The following is a 15,332-nucleotide window of genomic DNA, read 5'->3' on the forward strand; positions in this document are numbered from 1 at the left end:
AAATAAAAACTCTTTACTTGAGACTTGAGATTCCACTCTTTACCCCCTCTATTGTGACAGGCATATTTGATTTGATTATGTTTTCATGCCCTTCTTTCCTTTGTCTTCCTCTTTTTCCTTCTCCTGGAAACTTAAACCAAACTGACCATTCTGACTATGCTTACATGACCTTGGAGAGGCTACCAAGGCACCGCACATCTAGTTTTTTTCCACACCTTTCTGGCCTTTCTACTTAGCCACCTTTTCTGGATCCTGCTCCTCTCATTGAGCTCAAAATATTAGCATTTCACAGGACTTGTATTCTCCTTTGACAACATGCTCTCCTTAGATTGTGTCATCTGGTTCCATGGCTGTAAAACTATTTATTAACTGATTCCACAATGAACTTCTCTGTCTCAGACCTCTTCTCTGAGCTCAACTTAAGAACTGCCCAAATCTGAGTATTGGCTCTGCCCCTCCTCACGTATATGGACTTAGGCTTCAGTTTTTTTTCGTGTAAAAAGTGAGTTTAATAATAGTACAAAACTTGTATGTTTCTTGGGAGGATTAAATGAGTTAATGCAGAAAAATGGGTATCATAATGATATAAAAACCAACGGACTGTTCTGAGCCCTGAATTAGTTAATACGTCTTAGTTCAGATTGCTATAACAGAATACCATAGACTGAGTGGCTTAAACAGCAAGCATTTCTTTCTCACAGTATTGGTGAAAGGTATGTCTTCTAGAAGTTGGGAAGTCCAAGGCCATGGTGCTGGCAGATTCATTGACTGGTCAGGGCTCCCTTCCTGCTTTACAGATGGCTGTCATCTTTGTGTGTCTGCACATGGAGACCAGAGAGGAAGGGTAAGTTCTCATGTTTCTTACAAGGGCATTCATCCTCATTCACAAGAGTCGCACCCTCAAGGCCTGATTTTCCCCAATGCCCCACCTCCTAATACCATCATACTGGGGCTTAGCATTTCAGCATGTGAATTTGGAGGGGGGAGGACATAAATATTCAGTCCAGAACAATATATAAAGCTCTTAGATGTGGAGCACAGTGAGTCATCAATAACTACTAGCTATTTTACTCAAATTCCTATCCTAGATGTCTGCCAGGTTATATCAAAGCATCATGAACTCCCAATTGTCTCTCTATTCTTTTGTGTCTTGCTCTTTTCTGTATCAGGAAAGCCCCAGCTTCCATGTAGGTATGAAAGCCAGAAGCCAAGGATCATAGTCCTTGCCCCTGGTTATTTCCATGAATTCTGGTAGTTTCACTCACTCCTCTTCATTTTTACCTCCAATTCAAACAAAGTACTTGTTTGTTACTCTGTGAACCATTGTAGAAGATTTCTGATTTCACTGCCTCCTCTTTCACATCCCACCCCTTCCCTTTTCATCCATTTTCTATCTTGCACACACCAGTGCTCATATTATCGCCCTGCTTAAAATTTGTGGATCCCTAGTTCCCTTTCCCTTCTATCCAGCTGATGTCCTTACTGTGGTGGAAAGGTTCTAGGTGTTCTAGCCCCCTGCCTCTACAATGTTGTTTTTGCTTTCATTTACTTGCTCAGTATGTTTCATTTACATGGGCCTGATGGTTCTTTGAAGAAACCAAATTCTTTTCCATATAAGGCCTTCACTTTGCTAAGCCTGGACATTCTTCCTGTAGTCTTTGTACGTTTTGAGCCTTCTCATTCAAGTATCAGCTTAGATGTTACATGTTAAAGAAGCATTTCCTGACCACCCTATCTGAAGTAATCCCACCCATCCCAGCCTCATTATTTCCTATCACATTTCCCAATATTTTCTTTCAGAAATTCCTTAGTCTATTTATTTCACTTTCTTGTGTATCATCTCTTGCCCTAGAGTGTATGGGACACAGAAGAACAAGGACTATGTCAGTTTTGTTCATCATTGTACTCTTGGTCTCTAATGATGTGCCTAGTCAATAATACTCATTCCATCAGTAGTTTCAGGATAAATGCATGATTGAATTCCTCAGTATTTTTAAGATACTATGGCGGTTCTGAATTTCCTCAGACCAACTCTTTTGAAGTGAGAAGAGCACATCTATGTCCCTTGGGAAGAGAGCTGAAGCAGGGCTGGTAACTAAATTGGGGGAATGGAGAAGAGATTTGCCTGTCAGGTGTGGCTAATTAATATGTAGGTGTGGGTGAGGTAGGGGTAGAGGCAGGAAACCCAGCTGATGCTAGGTCAAAGGGACTGTGATTAGAAATCCACAGCAGATGGTGTGATAGAGTTATGCTTGTGTCCTTCACGGGTACAGATGAGTATGGAGCTATTGCTCGAGGAAGTAATCAGCTGACTTAGGGAGCCATACATGCCCCTGTAAAGCCATCAAGAAGCCAGGAGCATTGGAAGTCAGTTCAGCCAGGATAGATGAAAGAGGGCCAGCCAACAACAGAGTCAGGCACAGTAGCTGAGTGTGTGTGTAACTCAAGATTACTGTTTTAACAAGCCCATTTGGCATTTCCCGGGCAGCTCTGGCTTGGGTGTTGTCTCTCCTCTCAAAGGAGCTAATAGCTGTGTTTGAAAAACAAATTGGTAAGCCTCAAGCAAGAGGTAGGGTGTTGACTTTTTAGAGTTCTGACTCATTTAAAAAGTCAAATAACTGCAGTAAAAATGAAAACACTCAAAACCGTATAAAACAACCAAGTAAGTCTCTCCCACCCCTACTTTGTAGCCCACTCAATCATCTTCTCAAGAGGAAATCACTAGTACCAGCTTTGTGTATATTTTAGTGGAGATACTCCGTTTCACAAACAAGTAAGTATGTATGTCATATGGAAATACTTGAGCAGGATAAATACACAGCATCTTGATTTTTCACAGTAATGGTGCACATAGACGTACTTTATTCTTTTAAACTGTGGCTAACCAATCCATTGCATAGATGTATACTCAGTTTATTTAGTTAGACCCTTAGTAATAGACATTTAACTTTTCAACCTTTTAATCTTATAAACAATGATAAAATGAATAAATTTTGCATATATCAGTTCTTAATATAAATCAGGTTATATTTATAGAAGTGACTTTTTTGGGTCAAAGTGTATGCACATTTACAATTTGAACTGCTATTGCTAAATCACCCTCCTCAGAGGCTGTTTCAATTTACACTCCCACTGGTAATGCATAAAAATGCATTTTTCCACCCCTTTGCCAGCGTGTTTTTTGTTTTTTGTTTTGAGTAAAACTGTGATCTTTGCCAAACTGACAAGAGGAAAATATCACTAGCTGCATGTGTTTAAGAGCTATTTGAGGTTTTATTTTATTCAAATTTATTTTTTTTTTTGGCACATGTTATTGATAGCCTTTGCTGAAATTTCAGGTGGGTAGTTAATCCTTTCTTACTGATTTGTAATAGTTTATTATCTATTAATAAAGTTAGCACATTCATTGTCTATGATATGAATTGAAGATATTTTTCCCAGTTTTATATTTCCTTTTATAGATTTTTTCCTTGACCTCTACTAATTTTTTTGGTAGTTAAATTTTTTAGCCTTTTATTTGGCTTCTGGGTTTTGTGTCACACTTAGAAATTCTTTAAGTTTGTAAGTCTTCCTTCATATTTTCATCTAGTAGGTTTAAATTTTTATTATTGCTGATGATATATATTAAGTCATATTTCCTTCATTGATTTGAAATGCCACTTTTATTATATACCAAATCCCTTTGTTTCATCTGTTATGGAATTTCCTTTTCCCACTGTTTTCATTATTACAACTAATTATATGCTTCTAATTATAGCTTTATAACATTCATGTATGGCTTAATTACTATCATTTTATTATATGCTTTTCTAAAATATTTACTTTATCTAAAATAAGTAGATATTTATTACTCTTTATTGTCAGAAATTTCCTAGTAATATTTCTTTGTTAATTTTCTATATGAACTTGAGAATGGGCCTGTTTATTTTTAGAACATCCTGCTAGATATTTGCATGGTATTGAACCTTACTTCCTGAGGACATAAACTTTCCACTTGTTTACATCTTCTCTTGTGCCCTTCAGGAACATGTTAAAGTTCCTTCCAGAGAGATCATGCGGGCTTCTATTTAATTTTATTCTTAGATGTTTTATATTTTTGCTGACATTTAGGACTAATATCTAACATTATATCTTCTTAACTGACTGTTTTTATACATAAACTTCTAAAATTTTCTATACTTTCATTTTGTATTCATTTACTTTACTGAATTAGATATTATCCTTTTTCACTTGGTTCTCTTTGGATTTTTAGCAGCACTGGAGTTTTAACCAAAGTATATACCTAAAATCCCTTTGGTTTTATTTTTTATTTTTATAAAAAATTTTTTTTATTGTTTATTTTTGAGAGAGAGAGCGAGAGAGAGAGAGAGAGAGAGAGAGAGAGACAGAGACAGATAACGCAAGTGGGGGAGGGGCAGAAAGAGAGGGAGACATAGAATCTGAAGCAGGCTCCAGGCTCTGAGCTGTCAGCACAGGACCAGAACTCACAAGCTATGAGATCATAACCTGAGCCGAAGTCAAACGCTTAACTGACTGAACCACCCAGGAGCTCCTATTTTTTATTTTTAAAAAATATATGCAAGTGTTTGTTTCCTATCTTTAGAGATTTGGTAATTCTGGCATGGATTCTGAGTATCTGGATTTTATGTAGCTTTGTAGGTAATTCTTGGCCCTACCCAGGACAAGAACCATTATTTTATTTTTATTTTATTATTTTATTTTATTTTATTTTATTTTATTTTATTTTATTTATTTATTTTTTGTTTTGAGGGAGAGAGAGAGAGAATAGGAAAGAGGGGCAGAGGGAGAGGGAGAGAGAGAGAATCTTGAGCAGGTTCCACACTCAGCACAGAGCCCAATGCAGGGCTTGATCCCATAACTGTGAGATCATGACCTGAGAGGGAATCAAGAGTTGGACATTCCAGTGACTGAGCCACCCAAGAGCCCTGAACCATTAGTTTAAACTAGGGAAATATGAGCTAAAAATGCTATATCCTGGCTGGTTGATATTAGACATAACTGCAAAACAGGAAATCCATGATTTTCTGAACATTAAATATATCCATAAAATTCTAGATTGCAAATATAATAGTACCTTTTTCCTTCCTTCTTTCCTTTCTCCCTTCCTTTACTTTTGTAAAGGGGGCACACTAATTAATGCAATCTCAAGGTATGGATGTAAATGAGGCCTAGGGAGGTCACATGCTCTGTTACCTTTCTTTTCCTCAGAGTTTGCTTTTCATTAATGTGTTTTATGTTCTGAGAATTTATTTATACTTCTTTGTAATAATAATCTTGGTGTGGTTTTCTATTGACAAGCAGATTTTATGTGAAAAGGAAAAGGAAACCAGGCTATCCAGATGCTTCTTTTGGATACAGTTTCTGCCATATTAAAACAGCATTTTTTTTTTTTACATTTTTAAGAAGTTTCTCTTATAGACAGTGTTTTGATTAACTGCACAACTTTCTATGCAGCAATAAGTGTGCTCATATCTGCACCTATTTTCCCTATTCTAAAGCCTTTAACGTTACTATTCTTGCTTTCAAGAGGAGAAATGGACAAACACACATTTGCAATTCTACATGTATAAAGCTATATAGGGAGTGACTGCAGGGCATTCAGGATTTTAAACTCAGACCATAAGAGAAGTCAGGAATATACTCCTGACCCCTTAGACATAGTTCCAAAGAACAAACTATCAAAAACAGCCTGGCAAACCGTGAGGAACCCACAGAAAATACATTTTGCATTCCTGGGACTCTACCATCGTACTGTCTGTAAATGTTAATTAAATGTTTTTGTCTTCCGTGACCTCTGTTACCCTTTCACAATGATGTTTTGGAAAATATTATTTACAAGTGGGAGATAAGCAGTTTTGTCAACATCAAGTAGGTCTTTTGTGTCTTAGGATGAGTGAATATTTCTTGGACATTGAAGGAGAGATTAAGAAATGATTGGACCAGGGGTGCCTGGGTGGCTCAGTCGTTTCAGTGGCTGACTTCGTCCCAGGTCATGATCTCGCAGTTTGTGAATTCCAGCCCAGCCTCAGGCTCTGTGGTGTCAGCTTGGAGCCTGGAGCCCACTTAGGAATGTGTGTCTCTCTCTCTCTGCCCCTTCCCTGCTCATTCTCTGTCTCTCTCTCTCTCTCTCTCTCAAAAATAAATAAACATTAAAAAAATTTAAGAAAAAAAATGGTTGGACCAGATGGAGTTGAGGTTAATGTGGGCTTTTTAAGGCATGCCTTGTTGACAAAGATGCAGGAAAGCTGATTGTTTCCAGACTTTGCTGAGTGTAGTTTTTATCTTTATTTTTACATTTTCAATCTCAAGGGCTTCTTTATCAGTGCTTCTTTATCAGATGAGTGAGATTGGTGCAGTTGCTTGAGTGCTTTAAGAACCCAAAGCACTTTAGCATCATTTTTGAAGTCCTAGAGAACCTATATGACAGACTCTACTAAATTTATTGATATAATTTTGGTTTACTTTGCTAAATAACTTACCATTCATGCGGTCTTTCTCTAAAACTACCCAGTCCTTCGTGGCTTTTTCCATATCTCCAAACTATCATTTTAAGATACAAAGAGAAGTCAACTCTTTTTCTGGTTGTTAGGGGTTAGGATCAAAACTCATTTGAGAAATGGAAACAGAAGAAAGAAAGAAAAGGAAGCTCAGCAAGATGCAGGCCACTTTAGCTTGAAATTTCTAACTAGAGCCAAACTAAATCCACTTGGATTTAGTGTACTGAAGCCCTGAAAATGGTAAAAAGTAGAATCAAATACTGAAAATTACATGTGGGAAAGGGAGAAGTAGGAACCTTGTTTCATAAAATAGTCCCGAGAAAGCCATTTTAAACTGAATGTTGAAAAATTAAATTGACTTCTTATAAAATGCTTCTTTTTTCTATTAATTTCTTCTTTAACTTTTTCTTTGTAGACTATTGTTCAGTAAAACCATAATCATCCAATGGAAAAACATGGTATATATACAGAAGATAAATAGACGCAAATCAATTTACAACAGAATCATTTATACATATAGAAACAAAATTAAAAGTAACAAATTCCAGGGTTGGATAATTATTTTTTGCTTCTTTCTTAATAGGTTACCTTTTTTTTTCTTTTCTAAATTTTATTAGGAAAATTTTAAACATATAGGCTAGGTAAGAGAAGGAAACAATGTACAGCTATATAGCCATCATTAAATTCAACAGGCATTAATATTATGCATAGTGCCTTCTCTCTCTTTATTACGTTTTCTTCAGCTTTTTATTTTGAAATAGATTGACAGGAAATTGTGAAGAAAGTATAAAGAGGTCCAGTGTACCCTTTACCTGGTAGTATCTATTATTTTTTAAATCCTGGTATATTTGCCTTTAATTAATTTTAAAGGGCAAACATTTTCTTAAAAGTAATTGGGTCTTTTGGTGGAAAAAAATGTACATTTACCACCCCCCTAACATCATTGAGATATAATTGACATATAACACTAAACTGGGTAAGTTTAAGATGTACACTGTGATGGTTTGATACATTATATATTGTGAAATGATTACCACAATAATGTTAGTTAACACATCCATTACCTCACATGCTTACCTTTTGTGTGTGTGTGTGTGTGGTAAAAATATATACTATCTACTCTCTAAGCAACTTTCAACTATTTAATACAGTGTTTTTAATTTTAGTTGCCATGCTATACATTAGATCCCCAGAATTTTTTCATCTTAAAACTGAAAGTCTGTAGCCTTTAACCAACATCTTAATAACATTTATCTTCACACCCACCCCCCCGCCCCCAGACTCTGAAAACTACTGTTCTACTCTCTTTATAAGTTTGACTTTTTTAGATTCCACATATATATGGTATCATACAGTATTTTTCTTTCTCTGACTTCTTTTACTTAGCATAATGCCTTCAAGGTCATCCATGTTGTCACAAATCGCAGGATTTCCTTCATATATATATATATATGTATATATATAATTTCACATGTTCTTTCTCTCACAACACTCATCTTTTGATGGAACCTTAAGTTGTTTCCATGTCTTAGCTATTGTGAATAATGCTACAACGAACACAGAAATACAGATAGCTTTTCAAGTTAGTGTTTTCATTGCTTTTGGAAATATTCCCAGAAGTGGGATTGCTAGATCATATGGTAATTCTATTTTAATGTCTTGAGAAACATCCATAATCTTTTCCATCGTGGCTAAGCCAATTTACATTGTCACTAGCAGTGCCCAAGAGTTCACTTTTCTATACATCCTTGCCAAGACATTTTATCTCTTGTCTTTTTGTAACAGCCATTCCAAGTGTGAGATGACATCATGATTTGTGATTTGTATTTTTATGATGATTAGTGATGTCTAGCACCACTTTATGTATGTATGGGCCATTTGTATGTCTTCTTTGGAAGAATATCTATTTGGTTCCTCTGCCCATTTATAAATCGGATTTTTTTTTTTTGCTATGTATTTTGGACATAAACTCTTTACTGGATATAGGATTTGCAAATATTTTCTCCCAGTTCATATATTGCCTTTCCATTTTGTTGATTTTTGTTTGGCTTTTTAGTTTGATGCAGTTCCACTTGTTGATTTTTGCTTTTGTTGCTTGTGATTTGATGTCATATCCAAAAACTTATTGCTAATACTAATGTCAAGATAGTTTTTCCCAAAGTTTTATTCTAGGAAATTAGTTTCAGGTCTTACTCTTCAATCTTTAATCTATTTCAAGTTAATTTTTGTGAGAGATTAAGATAGGGGCTCAGTTTCCCAGCACCATTTATTGAAGAGATTATCCTTTTACCATTGAGTATTCTTGGCTCCTTTATCAAGTGTTAGTTGACCATAAATACAAGGTTTATTTTGGGATCTCTGTTTTGTTCTACTGATCTATGAGTCTATTTTTATGTCAATACCATACAGTTTTGATTAATATAGCTTTGCAATATAGTTTGAAATAGTGATGCCCCTTGTTTTGTTTTTCTTTCTCAGGACCACTCTGGCTATTTGGGGTCTTTCTTGGTTCCATATGAATTTTAGGTTGCTTTATTTTTGTGAAGAATGACAATAGGATTTTAATAGGGATTGCATTGAATATACAGATAGCTTTGGATAGTACACATTTGAACAACATTAATTCTGTTTTATAAACATGGGATATCTTTTCATTTATTTCAATAAATGTCTTCAAGTTCCTTCATCCAGGTCTTTATGTTTCAGTATACAGCTCTTTCACCTCCTTGATTTAATTTATTTCAATTTTTTAAATTGTTCTTAATGATATTGTAAATAGAGATTGTTTTCTTTTTCACACAGGTTTTTGTTAGTGTATAGAAATGCAATTTATTTTTGCATGTTGATTTTTGTATCCTGCACCTTTATTGAATTTGTTAATTAGTTCTCCTAGCTTTTTATGGAGTTTTTAGGGTTTTCTATATATAATATCATGTATCTGCAAACAGGTACACTTTTTTTCCTTTTTGATTTGGATGATTTTATTTCTTTTTCTTGCTTAATTGCTCTGGCTAGGACTTCTAATGCTATGTAGAATAAAAGTGGCAGGAATGGGGATTCTTGTCTTGTTTCTAAGGGGGAAAGCTTTCATGTCTCTTTTTTCTTAGTCTAGCTGAATGTTTGTCAATTTATCTTTTCGTAAAACAAGCTCTTAGTTTTGTTGATTTTTTTTCTGTTATTTTTATGGTTTATATTCATTCATATCTGCTCTGATCATTGTTATTTCCTTCTTCTCTTAATTTTGTACATATATGCTTTTTTTCTAGTTCCCTGAGGTATAATGTTAAATTGTTTGAGAGCTTTTTTCTTAATGTAGTTGCTTATTGCTGTAAACTTCTTAGAACTGATTTTATTGCATTTCTTAAGTTTTAGTATGCTGTGTTCCCATTTTTATTTCAAGATTTTTTCTTTTTAATTTTCTTTTTGATTTCTTCTTTGATCCATTGGTTCAATAGCATGTTAATGTCCACGTATCTGAGAATTTTATAGTGTTCTTCTTATTATTGGTTTTTAATTTCCTATCATCATCAGAAAAAGTCCTTGATATAATTTCAACCTTCTTATATTTACTAAGACTTGTTTTGTGACCTAATATATAATTAATCTGGGGGAATGTCTTTTGTGTGCTGGAGAAGAATGTGTATTCTGCTGTTGGATGGAATGTTACATATATATCTGTTAGGTCCATTTGTTCTAAAGTATAAAGTCCAGTGTTTCTTTATTACTATTCTGTTTGAATGATCTCTCTATTGTTGGGAGTGAGGTATTAAAGCTTCCCTATTATTAGATTATTGTCTATTTCTCTCCTCATCTGTTAGTGTTTGCTTAATATATTTAAGTGTTCCAATGGGTGAATATATATTTTTGGAATTGCTTTATCTCTTTATGAAATGACCCATTTATCATTATATAATAACCTTCTTTGGTCTCTTGTTACAGTTTTTGAATTAAAGTCTATTGTGTCTGATGTAAGTTTAGCTATCCCTGTTCTCTTTTGGCTTTCACTTGCATGAGATAGTATTTTCTATTCTCCCATTTTGAGCCTGAAATGAGTCTGTTTTAAGAAGCATATAGTTGTCTTTTTTTTTTTTTTAATTTTTTTTTTCAACGTTTATTTATTTTTGGGACAGAGAGAGACAGAGCATGAACAGGGGAGGGGCAGAGAGAGAGGGAGACACAGAATCGGAAACAGGCTCCAGGCTCTGAGCCATCAGCCCAGAGCCCGACACGGGGCTCGAACTCCCGGACCGCGAGATCGTGACCTGGCTGAAGTCGGACGCTTAACCCACTGCGCCACCCAGGCGCCCCCTTTTTTTTTTTTTAAATCATTATCTATTTAGCCACTACCCCCTTGATTGGACAGTTTAATTCATTTATATTTGAAGTAATGTTTGATAGTTAAGGATTTACTAATGAATGCCATTTTATCATATTTTGGCTGTTTATAGTTCCCTTGTTTCTTTTTGTATTGTATTTTGTGTGTGTGTGTGAACTGGTGATTTTCTGTACTTTGTAGGCTTTGATTCCCTCTTCTTTACCTTTTGTGTATTGGCTATAGGTTTTTGCTTTGTGGTTACCATGAGGCTTACATGAAACATAGATAAAACAGTCTATTTTAGGTTGATAACGATTTAACTTTCCTACAAAAATTCTTCTGTTGTACTTTCGTATTAAGAATTGAAGCTTTCTCAGGCCTTTAACATAAGTATTCCTGTTCCACATTTCTTGCTCCATCTTGAGGAAGAATTCTCAAGATTGTATGCCTTCTTGGATCCTGAAAAGCCAGGGCAGGTGCTGACAGTGCTGAATTCCTAGGTTTGTATGCTTTCTCCTAACTCGGCATATTTGAACCTCTTTCTGTATACACCCACTAGCTATCTGCAAAGGCACACTCACTGCCATTGGGGCACATGTAGGGAGCTGGCCACGGGATGTGTGTGTGTGTGTGTGTGTGTGTGTGTGTGTGTGTAGAGGTGAGGCATGTGAAGCATTAGGGAAGCCCAGGGGCCAGTTAGGGGGATCTGCAGGTAAGGCAATCTCAGAGGCTGCTGAGTGGGCTTCTTGATGGAGTCTGCAAAGCAGTTAGCAGAATCTGCAACTCTTTGATATGTTTCATTCTAAGTTCTGGCTGCTGTTCTTCCAGCTGCTCATTGCCCCTCAGCCATGCAGTTTACGACTTAGTAGTTTTGGTGGAGTGAGAAAGAAATGGGTCTGTTTGATAGTGTCCCACACAGCTGGGGAAATTAGGTGCTCACTCACATGTTCTCACTTTCCCCTACGGGAGAAATTATGGACTGAGAAGGTCTCTCTTGGCCCTGACCTGTGCCTCCTTGGGAGAAGGGAAAAGCCATTCTAGACTCTTCTTGGAACTTGGCTCCTAAGCTCTGGAAAACAGTAAGTGGGTTTTCTGATTTGAATGTCAAATGCCTTTTGGAGTTTCCTCAGATTTTCTTCCTGACAGATCATTTTGTTCCAAGGCCATTTACAGACAATCCACAAGTTAACAGCAGGGGTTCTAAATGATATTTTAGATTCCCCATTCTCCCTGTGATGGAAATAAAGAAGACAGAAGACAGCCAGGTGGGGAGGATAAATTACCTCTCTTGGCTTTGGAGTCTTAGGTGATTAAGAAATGATTGCCTTAGAGTGACAAGATCAGTCTGAGAAGCTTCCTTGTAGGCAGTATCTCAACTCTTATTTTCTTCTTAACATTTGAGGGGTGAACTTATGAGTTATATATGTAATACCTAAGTGTATGTATATATTACATGTATATTATATATGTAATATATATAAAATATGTTCAAGTAACATTTTACTTTATAACTTCCATATGTAACAATTTGTTCTCATAAAGCAAAATTTCATAGTATTCATCTGTAAGAGGAGTTAATACAATCATTCCATTAAAAAAAAGGCACTCTGTTGAATAAGGGTTCTTCTCAAATCCTTTCCATTATCTAGGGCATAGTAAATAGGAAATAACATAGATTTTTCCTATTTTATTCAACCACAAATAGTCAACAGATCTATTTAACATTTTTTTTCTACCATCTATGTGCCAGATATTTCCTTTTGCTGTTAAACTCCTTAATATGCCTGTCTCCTCTGTTGTAAAAAAAAAAAAAAAAATCTGACTTACCATGGAAGAAATGCATCCTATTTAAAATCAAGTTTTGGACCCCTCAAAGAAAAACTTATGTATGCCCAGACCCCATATACTTCTGATTATCTACTGATTTGTGATGGGTGAGCAGTTACAGTTAATTTTGAGTAAGCTTTTACATCCTGATCTAAAGCATAGCACAGTGTGTTTGGTCTAGCAAGTGTTTAGACTATGAAATGGTACATTGAGACTTCTACTTCTGTTCCAAGATGAGAAAACACAGAAATTCAAAAAATAAGTAATAGAAATCATAACCAAGATTTTTGAATTTGAAAAATGTATGTTTTAATCTTATGTTTGGATAGAATTGGAGTCTTTTTTTTTTCCAGAGAACTCTCCTTTTCCTATTTGCTTTAATTATTTTCTGTTGTTCACTCTCCTTGTTGTGATTAGTTCTAGATTTTTTCAATATTTTTCAAAAATCCTAGGTTTGGAAGTTTATTGATCATGTAATTTTTCTCCATTTCTTGAAAGTATAGCAAATCAAGTAAAAAATACACCTGTTAATAGTTAGAATATTTGAAAATATTTATTATAATATACGGCAGCTATAGTATAATGACCTATGTTGTAAAACTCCATTCCAAATTTCTTATATTTCAATTTATTATTTCCTTCCTTTATTCACTGAAAAATCAATTGTTGTATCCTTCATTATTACTACATGCTAAGTTCTATGCCAGGCTTTGGGAGTATATGAATTGAATGAAATTTAGTCTCTTTCCTAAGCCTGCTAAGAATGAATATATACAAACAAATTTAATTATTTGTTGCTGAGTGAAATAGCATCATCATAATAAAATGTATTTGTACCAGAGAGTGGGAATTGATTTACTCTATTTGGCTGGGAGGGGTAAGTGAAGATACATTGTAGGAGGTAACACTTAAGCTGGGTATGGACAAATGAATAGGTAAATGTTAGATAGAAATAGCAGAAAGCAGCAGTGGGTATGGCGTGTAAAGGCTTTCTAGATATGTGCAAAAGACTAAGAAGCATAGCATAACATTATTTGTTAGAGGAAATACTCATTCTTTTATTCTTTCATGTGAAAATATTTATTAGGTGAATTCATTTACCAAATGTTGTTTTAAGAGAAACAAAGATAGTTAAAAGGTCCCTGTCCTTGTGGAGAAAGATAGCAAGAGATAAGTCTAGAAAAGTAAACAGGATCATGCTAAGAAATACAGATTATTATCCTGATAGTGATGAAGAGTCATTGTTGACCCCAGCTAGATAAGAAATAAGAACACAACAGTGAAAAAAGTTAATACTGGGAGCAGTTTGGAGGTGAGGTTAGGGGGAGGGAGGAGAAATAAAAGAGATGGAGTTCCTTGAGGAAGCATTTTAGGAACCCAGTGATATAATTAAAGCTGAGTAATGGAGTGATGAGAAGTTACTGACATACAATTAGATGTAGAATCAAAAGGATTTGGGAAAAGAAAGAGTTGGGGTCTTGGAAAATGGAATGGATAAGGTACTAAAAATCAAGATAAAAACTAAGGTATAAGAATAAATTGAGGGGTAAATTACTTATTTGGGGACCTGCTGAGTTTAAGCTTTGTTTATAGTTTACTTCCAATCCAGTCCACTCCTCTGAGACCATCTGACATCTAACTCCTTACATGATGTCCCACAGATGCTTTAAACTTTCAGTCTCTATGATTTTGAGCACTTTATGTACTTCTTATAAGTGGAATCCTACAGTATTTTTATTTTTGTGGCTGGCTTATTTTACTTAGCATAATGTCCTTAAGGTTGATCCATGTTGCAGCATGTGTCAGAATTTTCTTCCTTTTTAAGAACTTAGGATATTCCAGTGCATGTATATGTGTATGCAGTTTGCTTATCCAGTCATCCATCCATGAACTTTTAGGTTGCTTCCATGTTTTAGCTTGTGATGTATACATAGGGGTATACAAATATCTCTTTGAGACCTTGCTGTCGGTTCTTTTGAGTATAGATTTAGAGGCACACTTGCTGGACCATGTAACAACTCTATCTTGTTGAGGAACTGCTATGCTGTTTTTCATAGCAGCTATACCATTTTACATTCCCATCAACAGTGTACAGGGTTCCAGCTTCTCTGCCTCCTTATTTTCTGTGTGTGTGTGGTTTTCTTATCCTGAAGAAATCTCCTTATACTTTTGATTTGCATTTCCTTAATGATTTTTGATGTTGAATATCTTGTTGTGCTTATTGGCCATTTGTATATCTTCTCTGGAAAATGTCTATTCCAGTCCTTTGTTCATTTTTGAATCAGGTGTTTTTTTTAATATTGTTGAGTTTTAGGGATTTCTGTATATATTCTGAATATTTATCAGATATGATTTGCTAATATTTTCTGTGGTTGCCTTTGTATTCCATTTTTAAGTTTATTTTTGGAGAGAGAGAGAGAGAGAGAGAGAGAGAGAGAGAGAGAATGTGTGTGCACCAACAGAGGAGGGGCAGAGAGAGAGAGAGAGAGAGAGAGAGAATGTGTGTGCACCAACAGAGGAGGGGCAGAGAGAGAGAGAGAGAGAGAGAGAGAGAGAAAGAGAGAGAATCCAAACCAGGCTCCAATGCTGCCAGCGTGGAACCCCAAGCAGCTCTCCAACTCACAAACCATGTGGTTGTGACCTGAGCTGAAATCAAAAGTTGGTGCTTAGCC

General features: G+C 35.4%; 1 protein-coding gene across 2 annotated transcripts in view; it reads left to right on the forward strand.

Annotated features, from left to right (window-relative positions):
• Window positions 1-15,332, forward strand: part of LOC125175775 (arylacetamide deacetylase-like 2) — a 181,646-nt gene that overhangs the window by 83,598 nt on the left and 82,716 nt on the right. The window contains exon 2 of one of the 2 annotated variants that reach the window (XM_047876605.1): window positions 702-844. The exons of the other annotated variant lie outside the window; for it this stretch is intronic. The gene's annotated coding sequence lies outside the window, so the exon portion shown is untranslated. The remainder of the gene's footprint in view (window positions 1-701; window positions 845-15,332) is intronic. 2 annotated transcript variants of the gene reach the window in all.

This window comes from Prionailurus viverrinus, chromosome C2 (genome assembly GCF_022837055.1).
Source record: "Prionailurus viverrinus isolate Anna chromosome C2, UM_Priviv_1.0, whole genome shotgun sequence".
Taxonomy (NCBI): domain Eukaryota; kingdom Metazoa; phylum Chordata; class Mammalia; order Carnivora; family Felidae; genus Prionailurus; species Prionailurus viverrinus.